The sequence below is a fragment of the Triturus cristatus genome, chromosome 12 (assembly GCF_964204655.1).
Source record: "Triturus cristatus chromosome 12, aTriCri1.1, whole genome shotgun sequence".
Lineage (NCBI taxonomy): Eukaryota > Metazoa > Chordata > Amphibia > Caudata > Salamandridae > Triturus > Triturus cristatus.
Window position 1 is genome coordinate 496465300 of NC_140595.1, and position 8789 is coordinate 496474088.

At 46.9% G+C, this 8789-nt stretch overlaps 1 long non-coding RNA gene across 1 annotated transcript in view; it reads right to left on the minus strand.

Moving 5' to 3' along the window:
* The window catches only part of LOC146776155 (uncharacterized), a 186068-nt gene extending 181952 nt beyond the window's left edge, over positions 1 to 4116 (minus strand). The window contains exons 1-2 of the long non-coding RNA XR_014972359.1: positions 4058 to 4116; positions 3835 to 3880 (exon numbers count right to left, since the gene is read on the minus strand). This is a non-coding gene — a long non-coding RNA (uncharacterized LOC146776155). The remainder of the gene's footprint in view (positions 1 to 3834; positions 3881 to 4057) is intronic.
* Positions 4117 to 8789: the final 4673 nt, after the last annotated feature.

The following is an 8789-nucleotide window of genomic DNA, read 5'->3' on the forward strand; positions in this document are numbered from 1 at the left end:
GAGGCACCATTTTTACCGGGAGACCTGGGGGAACGCTGGGTGGTGGTAAATTTGTGTGAGCCCGGTGATGCCACTACTTTCCCACCCCAAAATGTGTGAAAAAAGTGATTTTTTCAGCAAAAATTGAGGTTTGCAGGGGATTCTGGGTAAGGAAACGTTGGGGGATCCACGCAAGCCATACTTCCTTGGAAGCCGCCAGGTGTCTAGTTTTCAGAAATGTGTGGGTTTGGTAGGTTTCCCTAGATGGCCGCCGAGCACCGGGCCAAAAACCAAAGTGACCCCCCTTGCAAAACCAGATTATCTATTGTTCCTACAGCGTGAGAATTTTGGAATAATATTGCAAAGAAAATGTGGCAGACATTTTGAGGTTTGCAGGACATTGGGGATAAAAACATTTTTTGAATTCACAAGAGAGACATCACCATGAACTCCCATGGGTTTCCGACAATATCTACAGTTGGTGGGTTATTCTTGCATGGAAAGTGTACCTTGGCAGAGAAACTAAAGACAAAGATTCCTGCACAACCATCTATTCCTCAAACACACACACATACTGGTTGGATTTGGCACGAGGGCGAGTCATGGTTCAGTGTATTAAATTTTATTAACAAGAGATTTCACAAAAATGAAATGCACTGTCAATAATTAAATTCACAAAAAACCAAACCAATGACTCACAGCTCGTGAGCTGTAAAGCCACGTCAAGGCACCAACCACTTTACAGGCCATTCACACACCTTTCATACGTGATACAAACAAGACCATTCGCACCACCAGGCACAAAAGCAACACATTACAAAATTCACCAAAAAGGGACAAGGTACACCCTGCTTCAGAAAGACAAATATTACTGCACAGCCATCTAATCCGCAAGCACACACACATACTGGTTGGATTTGGCACGAGGGTGAGCGATGGTTCAGTAGATACAATTGTATTAGCAAGTGATTTCACAGAAATGAAATGCACTGGTAATAATTGAAAGGGCGAGAAACTGAACCATTGACTTACAGCTCGTGAGCTGTAAAGCCACGACAAGGCACCAACCTCTTTACAGGCCATTCATACACCTTTCATACGTGTGAGACATACAAAACCATTCACACCGCCAGCCGCGGGCCCATCACATAACAAAACTCACACCAGCACACAGCGCCATTCAAGGGCCCATCACTTTCACACGCCCACAATCCAGACACAGCAACTACACAGGCTGATGGATTGCGTGGAGTGGCACTCAGCTAGCAGTGTGTGTAGTGACCAGCAGAAAGTCACTACTCACACACAGCCAGCAGAGCACCAGTCCACACACACCGCTAGCCAAACACCAGTCCACGCACACCGCTAGCCAAGCGCCAGTCCACGGACACCACCAGCCAAGCACCAGTCCGCACACACCACCAGTCCACGCACACCGCCAGCCAAGTACCAGTCCACGCACACCGCCTGCCAAGCACCATTCCACGCACACTGCCAGCCAAGCTCCAGTCCACGCACACCACCAGCCACGCACCAGTCCACGCACACCGCCAGTCCATGCACACCGCCAGCCAAGCACCATTCCACGCACACCACCAACCAAGTGCCAGTCCACACACACCAACAGCCAAGCGCAAGCCTACACACACCGCCATCACATTTAGGATTTTTTTTAGAAAAAAATAAAAACACAAACAAATTGCAAATAGATACAAATCTTCTAACAGAAAATCAGCAACTAAATACATTGCACTAACACCAACCTTGAAACAGAATCAAATTATCCAAAGAATACAGACCAGCCAGTTCACTTTACCACTCAAGAATCCTCCCAAAAATTATTTCGTGTGTGGTACGCTCTAAAACAAGCAGAGAGACACAGTGCAGGATGAGAAGGACAGTCGGGGCAGACTCTACATCTCCTACTGGGAAAATCTTTTGCGGGTGTGGGAGGAATGTGATCTGGAAAGTGGCGTTCTTTCAATCTAGCAACATCCTCAACCAGTCCAACTCTAGGAACACTTGCCTGTTCCACTACAACAAGGCTGCCTATTACAGACTCCTGAAACTTAGCAAAAGTCATCTTTGACTCAGGGCAAGAATCCTGGAACACAACAAAAGCATTAAACATTGCCAAGTGGAAAAGATGGATAGCCAACTTCTTGTACCAAATGTAAGCCTTACGAAGAGCAGTGTAAGGTTCCAACCTCTGATCTACTCTGTCAACACCACCCATGTGCCTATTATAGTCTAAAATGCACACAGGTTTGCGCGCTTCAGCGACCTGACCCCAAACAGTCACAGGTGCAGTGCTTTCATCATGGATGGTAGTCAGCATGTAGACATCTCTCCTGTCTGTAAACTTCACAGCAAGAAGCTCCTGGCAACGCAACGCACTGCACTGTCCCCGCACAAGCTTTTGACAAACAAGTTCTTTCGGCAAACCTTTACGGTTAGAGCGGATTGTGCCACAAGCAAGAGTGTCCACTTTGGCCAATTCCCTGAACAACCGCACACCAGTGTAGAAGTTATCTACATATAAATGCTGGCCTTTGTTAAAAAATCCTCTTCCAAGTTCCCAAACAATTTTCTCAGTCACTCCAAAAGTGGACGGACAACCAGGGAGGTTAAACCTAGATTCCTTACCGGTGTACACCCTGAAATTAGAGACATATCCAGTCCTACTGTCACACAGCATATACAGCTTTATTCCATAGCGTGCCCTCTTACTAGGAATGTATTGCCTAAAAACCAAGCGGCCCTTGAACAACACCAAAGACTCATCCACTGCAATTTGTTTCCCAGGAGCATAGATCTCAGGAAATCGATCAACAAAGTGATCAAGGACAGGCCTAATCTTAAAAAGACGGTCACAGTCAGGGTGATCTCGTGGCAACGCTAAACCATTATCAACAAAATGCATCATCCGAAGAAGTAGCAAATACCTGTCACGACTCATGACTGCCGGAAAAATAGACGTTGCCATCAAGGGACTGCTAGACCAATATGAAGACATTGATGGCTTCCTTAGCAAGCCCATCAAAAAAGTTAAACCCAAGAACTTCTTCATCTCTTCAACATTTGTGGGAGTCCACCGGGTAGCTCTAGAGTGTGGCTTAAGACTGGCACAGTTGTCCCTCAAAAACTGTTCGGCATACAAATTAGTCTGCTCAACAATCTCTGCAAAAAACACATCGTCCATAAACAACTGAAAAAAATTGACCGGCAAAAAGTTTTCAGTATTCACTCTAGACCCTGGAACACCAGTAAACTCTGGCAATGCCGGCTGCACCATGCCAGGGGCAACCCAGAGGTCATCACTTTCAAAGGGAAGCCTTGCAGCCCAAGCCTGCAGCCCAGAAGCCTCTTGCCGCACTACACCAACGGGAAGCCTTGCAGCCCCAGCCTGCAACCCAGATGCCTCTTGCCGCACTACACCAACGGGAAGCCTTGCAGCCCCAGGCTGCAGCCCAGATGCCTCTTGCCGCACTATCGGCACATCAGTCTCCGCCTCTAACACAGGCACTTCATCCGCACTAAGAGTATCTTCATCATCCGATGACTCCATACGGAGAGACAACTCACTGCCAGAATCGTCCCCTGCCTCCTCTCCCTCAGATGCAGAGTCAGTCTCTGAACCATGGTCAGAGGAAGACTCAAACAGCAAACCAACAACCTGCTGAGCAGTCATCCTGCGGCTAGCCATTATACTTACTAAGATAGAAGACTGCACAAACAAGTCAACAACAACCAACAATGTGCAAACCAAGTAAGTAAAGAAATGTGTACCTTTATCACAAAGATCAATGTACTCAAAAACTATACAATCCAATTACAAGAGACAGCTGCACTCACCAGAAACCAACTCTGCAATGACACAGCAAAAACCAACGATATCAAACTAGAAAGAAGAAAAAAAACAAATTACTCACAAGACAACAAAATACACATCGAGCACCAATGCAAAAAGTTTTTGACACTCAAAAAACAAACATACTGCTATTATTACACCATTTGCAAAAATAATTCATGCAGAGAAATCAAACACATTTACATTGTACAAAAAAGAGTCTCTTACCAAACTACACAAACAGCAGAACCGCCAGAAACAACACGGCAAACTGAAAAGAGCAAAAGCCTTCACCTAGAACAAAAAAGTAAAAAAAAAAAAAACATTACTATTGCGATTCACAAAAAATAAAACAATAAACATTACAACATGCTATATTACTACCCAAATGGTCAATCGGGTTATGTTCCAGGTGGGGCAGAAAACAGCAGGGAAAAAAAAGGCTACTCTGTCCCGGGGCGGGTGGGCCAAATACATATTATAAAAATTGCCCCCTGGAAGCGACACTTGCCAAAGGGGTCACTTCCGTTTTTATTTACACTAATTCCCTGGTGTCTAGTGGGCTTTTCTGCCCCCCCCCTGGGGCCAGACACGGAGCGAAAGTGGACCGATCTGCCCCCAGGGGGGGCAGAAAAGTCTGTGCAGTAATTATCCCCCAGGGAAGCGACCCTTGCCCAAGGGGTCGCTTCCCATAACAATATTACGAAATTCCCTGGTGTCTAGTGGGCTTTTCTGCCCCCCCTGGGGGCAGAAACGGACCGAAAGTGGACCGATCTGCCCCCAGGGGGGGCAGAAAAGTCTGTGCACAAATTCTCCCCCAGGGAAGCGACCCTTGCCCAAGGGGTCGCTTCCCATAACAAAATGACGAAATTCCCTGGTGTCTAGTGGGCTTTTCTGCCCCCCCCTGGGGGCAGAAACGGACCGAAAGTGGACCGATCTGCCCCCAGGGGGGGGGGGCAGAAAAGTCTGTGCTCAAATTCTCCCCCAGGGAAGCGACCCTTGCCCAAGGGGTCGCTTCCCATAACGATATTACAAAAGTCCCTGGTGTCTAGTGGGCTTTTCTGCCCCCCCGGGGGCAGAAACGGACCGAAAGTGGACCTATCTGCCCCCAGGGGGGGGGCAGAAAAGTCTGTACTCAAATTCTCCCCCAGGGAAGCGACCCTTACCCAAGGGGTCGCTTCCCATAACGATATAACAAAATTCCCTGGTGTCTAGTGGGCTTTTCTGCCCCCCCTGGGGGCAGAAACGGACCGAAAGTGGACCGATCTGCAGAAAAGTCGTCCACAAATTCTCCCCCAGGGAAGCGACCCTTGCCCAAGGGGTCGCTTCCAAAATGGCCAAAAACAACATCCCTGGGGTCTAGTGGGGGCATTCATGTCCCATGATCGCGACGCTGTGCGCGATCGTGGGACAGGAATGCCCAGCATTGAGACATCAGGGGAGAGGAAATACTCTTTCCTCTCCCCCGATGCCTCAAGGCCCTGGAATTCCGCCCCCCCCCCCCCCCCCGCAACACAGCACCAAAACACTTACCCTCCCCGTTGGACGCGCTGGAAGAAATGAATTCCAGCGCGTCCAACGCTTCCTGATGACGCCGGCGCGCGCTGTGCGCGCTGACGTCATCAGGAAGCGTGGGGGGGCTCGGGGGTGGCAGCGGAACTCTTCCGCTGCCATCCCCCTCTGTGGGGGCACGATCGATGCCCCAGGGGGGGAGCGCCAGCGCTTCCCCCAGGGGCTGTGCTCATGACGGAGCGGTTCCGTCATGAGCACAGCTCAACCGATGCTCATGACGGAACCGTTCCGTCATGAGCATCGAAGGGGTTAAAAACCTATCTTCAACAATCTGTATGTTTTTTACATTCTTTATGCCCCATAACTCAGCCCCATACATAGCTAAAGAGAAACACTTGGCTCTGTATATTTGGATGAGGGCCTTCATTGGCCTGGCACCTAGCTTTCTGGCAAAACCCAATACAGCCAAAGTCGCTCTAGTTAATACGATTTTTTTTGCTGTAATTTGGGTTACCCAGGATCCTTGGTCGTCAAAAAGTACACCCAGGTATGGGAATGACGACACCCTAGTTAGTGTATGCCCCTCATATTTAAAGGTTTTAGTCTTTAAAGATTTTCGTCCAATGGCCATTACATGCGATTTTGAGAAGTTGACGCTTAGATCCAGTGCCTTCATAAAGCCCGCAAAAGAGTCTAACAATAATTGAAGACCCACTGCCGTTCTTGCAAGTAAGGCGGCGTCGTCGGCATATAAAAGTGCGGGAATCAGGCATTTCCCTGCACACGGAATATCTTTACATGAAGCAGTTAGGGCATTGTCTAAATTATTTATGTATAGGGTAAAGAGCAGGGGTGCCAAGATGCACCCCTGTCTAACTCCATTGGATATAGGTATATCTTCCGTACAATTGCCCTGTTGATCGTACCTGACCGTAGCCGATAAATCCCTATGTAGGTCAGCTAGGAAGTAGACGATGTTTTTGTCTACTCCATAGGATAGAAGCAAGGACCACAGTTTTGACCTGTTTACACGGTCAAAGGCCGAGGACAGGTCCATAAAGGCTACCAATAATGCTCCCTTCTTAGCCACCGTGTATTTACCTATTAGTAGTTGCAGGTTCAGGCATTGATCTATAGTACCCATCCCTTTTCTGAAGCCGTACTGGGCCATAGAGAGTGTTCCAGATTCCTCTAGGCAGCCAATCAGTTGGCCAAGGACCACCCTGCCCAGTACTTTCACAGAAGAATCTATTAGGGATATCGGGCGGTAGCAACTCGGGTCACCTCTATCGCCCTTTTTGTATATGGGTATAATAACCGATCGCGCCCAAGTAGAGGGCAGACCACAAATGACAGGCATTAACAAAGACATTGAATAAGATCTTAGACCAGGTTTTTACGTCTGATTTAAAAAGGTCTGCCGGGACTCCATCGGGTCCCGGAGCCTTATTACTTGTCATTTGCATAATGGCTTGTGTGACTTCCAGTTCTGTGAAGGTCAAAGAATATTTCTCCATATTTAAAATTGGGCCTTCCAACATCCCGTTTCCATCATACACCTGTTTAAAATGACTGTGCCATTTTTTTTCCTGGATACCACAGTCAAGCTCACTATTACTTTTATCCTGAAAAAAGGGCTTGTTAACAACAGACCAGAATTTAGCACTGTTCTTAATTACATCTATTGATAAAAGCTCATTCCACGCTTCCGCCCTAATTTCATTTTTACGCTTATTTTGTGCCTTTTTATAAACATTCCTGAGGGCAGCAATTTCCGCTTTGTCAGGCGGCACGGTTTTCAGCGCTACCATCAACTTCCGTTGGGCTATTGAGCAATTATGATCAAACCATTTTTCCCCGTTTCTGGGTTGCCCCTTCCATACTTTTTTAAGGTCACTATCGACCTGGGAACAAATTCTACCGTAGGCTACTAAGACCTCATCCCCTATAATGCCATCTTTCAGACAAGTGGACATATCATCCCCAACCTTTCCCATCAGATTTTCCTTAAAATCCTTTGGTACCACACGGCACCATTTCAGGCGACGCGTTTGATCGGTGGGCCTTATATCCAAGATTCCAACAGTCAGGATGTCAGATTCTTTTTTCCTTAAATCCTCTGACAAAGTCACCTGAACAGGGTTGTGATCACCATAAGTAGTCCAGCTAACTTTATACTGACTCACCCTACTAACTAAGTTTACACTCACAAAAATATAGTCAATGGTGGACCCCAGACCGCTTCCTTTATAGGTTGGGATATCTCCTGTATATTTGGTGGGGTAGATCAAATCATTTCCAGCGATCAGGTCTTCTAAGTACAAACCCTGCGGGGTGTGTTCAAAATGAATATTTTCTTGGTTTGGTGGGCCTAAACTGTCCCAAACAAAACAATTTCCTAAACAACAATGAACATTAAAATCACCAAGCACAATAACCGAATAGTGGTTCGTACTGTTGACATTATACATTTCCAAAAAATCATATAGACTGACTAAGTGTTTGTTAGGCGTGCTCTTAGCAAAAGAATTATAAAAATTGACAATGAGCCAATTCCCAATTAAGTTAGTTTGAATTTCCACTGCAAGGCAATATGGCGAACCTGTCTCCACTTTAGTATAAATCCCTTCAAGTTTTAATGAAATAAGGGTTAAGGGTCCGCCCTTTGCCCTCCCCCTAGAAGAGACAACTGCAGCCGACCAAAAAGCCGCATACCCATCCAACACAAAGGTGTTTTCTGTGTCCCAGGTCTCTTGTAGGCCAATAATTTCACAATCTGTTAAACAGTTCCTCCACTGTGGATCATTAGCTTTACTATTCAGCCCAGCGATGTTCCAGCTGAGAACCCTGGTACCTGGACGTTGGGCTGGCACTCCCACCAAACCATCAGTGATGCCGCCATGGGCATCCCCCTCTGTATTCGTGACATTTAGGGTCCCACCCTCCCCAGAACACACTGAATTCTCCTTTGTCCCATGTTCCTCCTCCATAGTCAAAATAGGAGCTTCTATAGCAGGTGTAAGATGGTCCCGGCCATATTCAAGTCAATCGTTTAAATCTAAATCACTCAATGGTTGATAACGATTGAATGTGGCGACCCCGTGGGCAATACGCCATTCAGAACCAATTTCTCTGCCCCTGCGTAAATCGTTTATGGGCTGCTTTGTATGGTATCTATAGAAATATCCCAGTGGGCGAAGTGTGATACCCTGGTCAGTATATGGCAGCGAGGATGCTCTTAACAGGGCATTATTAACTAAAAATGGGTTACTGAAGTTTATAATGACACAGTCCCCCTTAATATTCTTATCTGAACGCCCTATCCATGAGACTCTCCTGGTGGTTAATATCTGGCGTGATAACTCTACTGGGAACCCACACTCTTTGTTTAACCACGAAACAGTTTTATTCTTTAAAGATTCGTGGGATTCTGGCTTGTTTTGCAAAC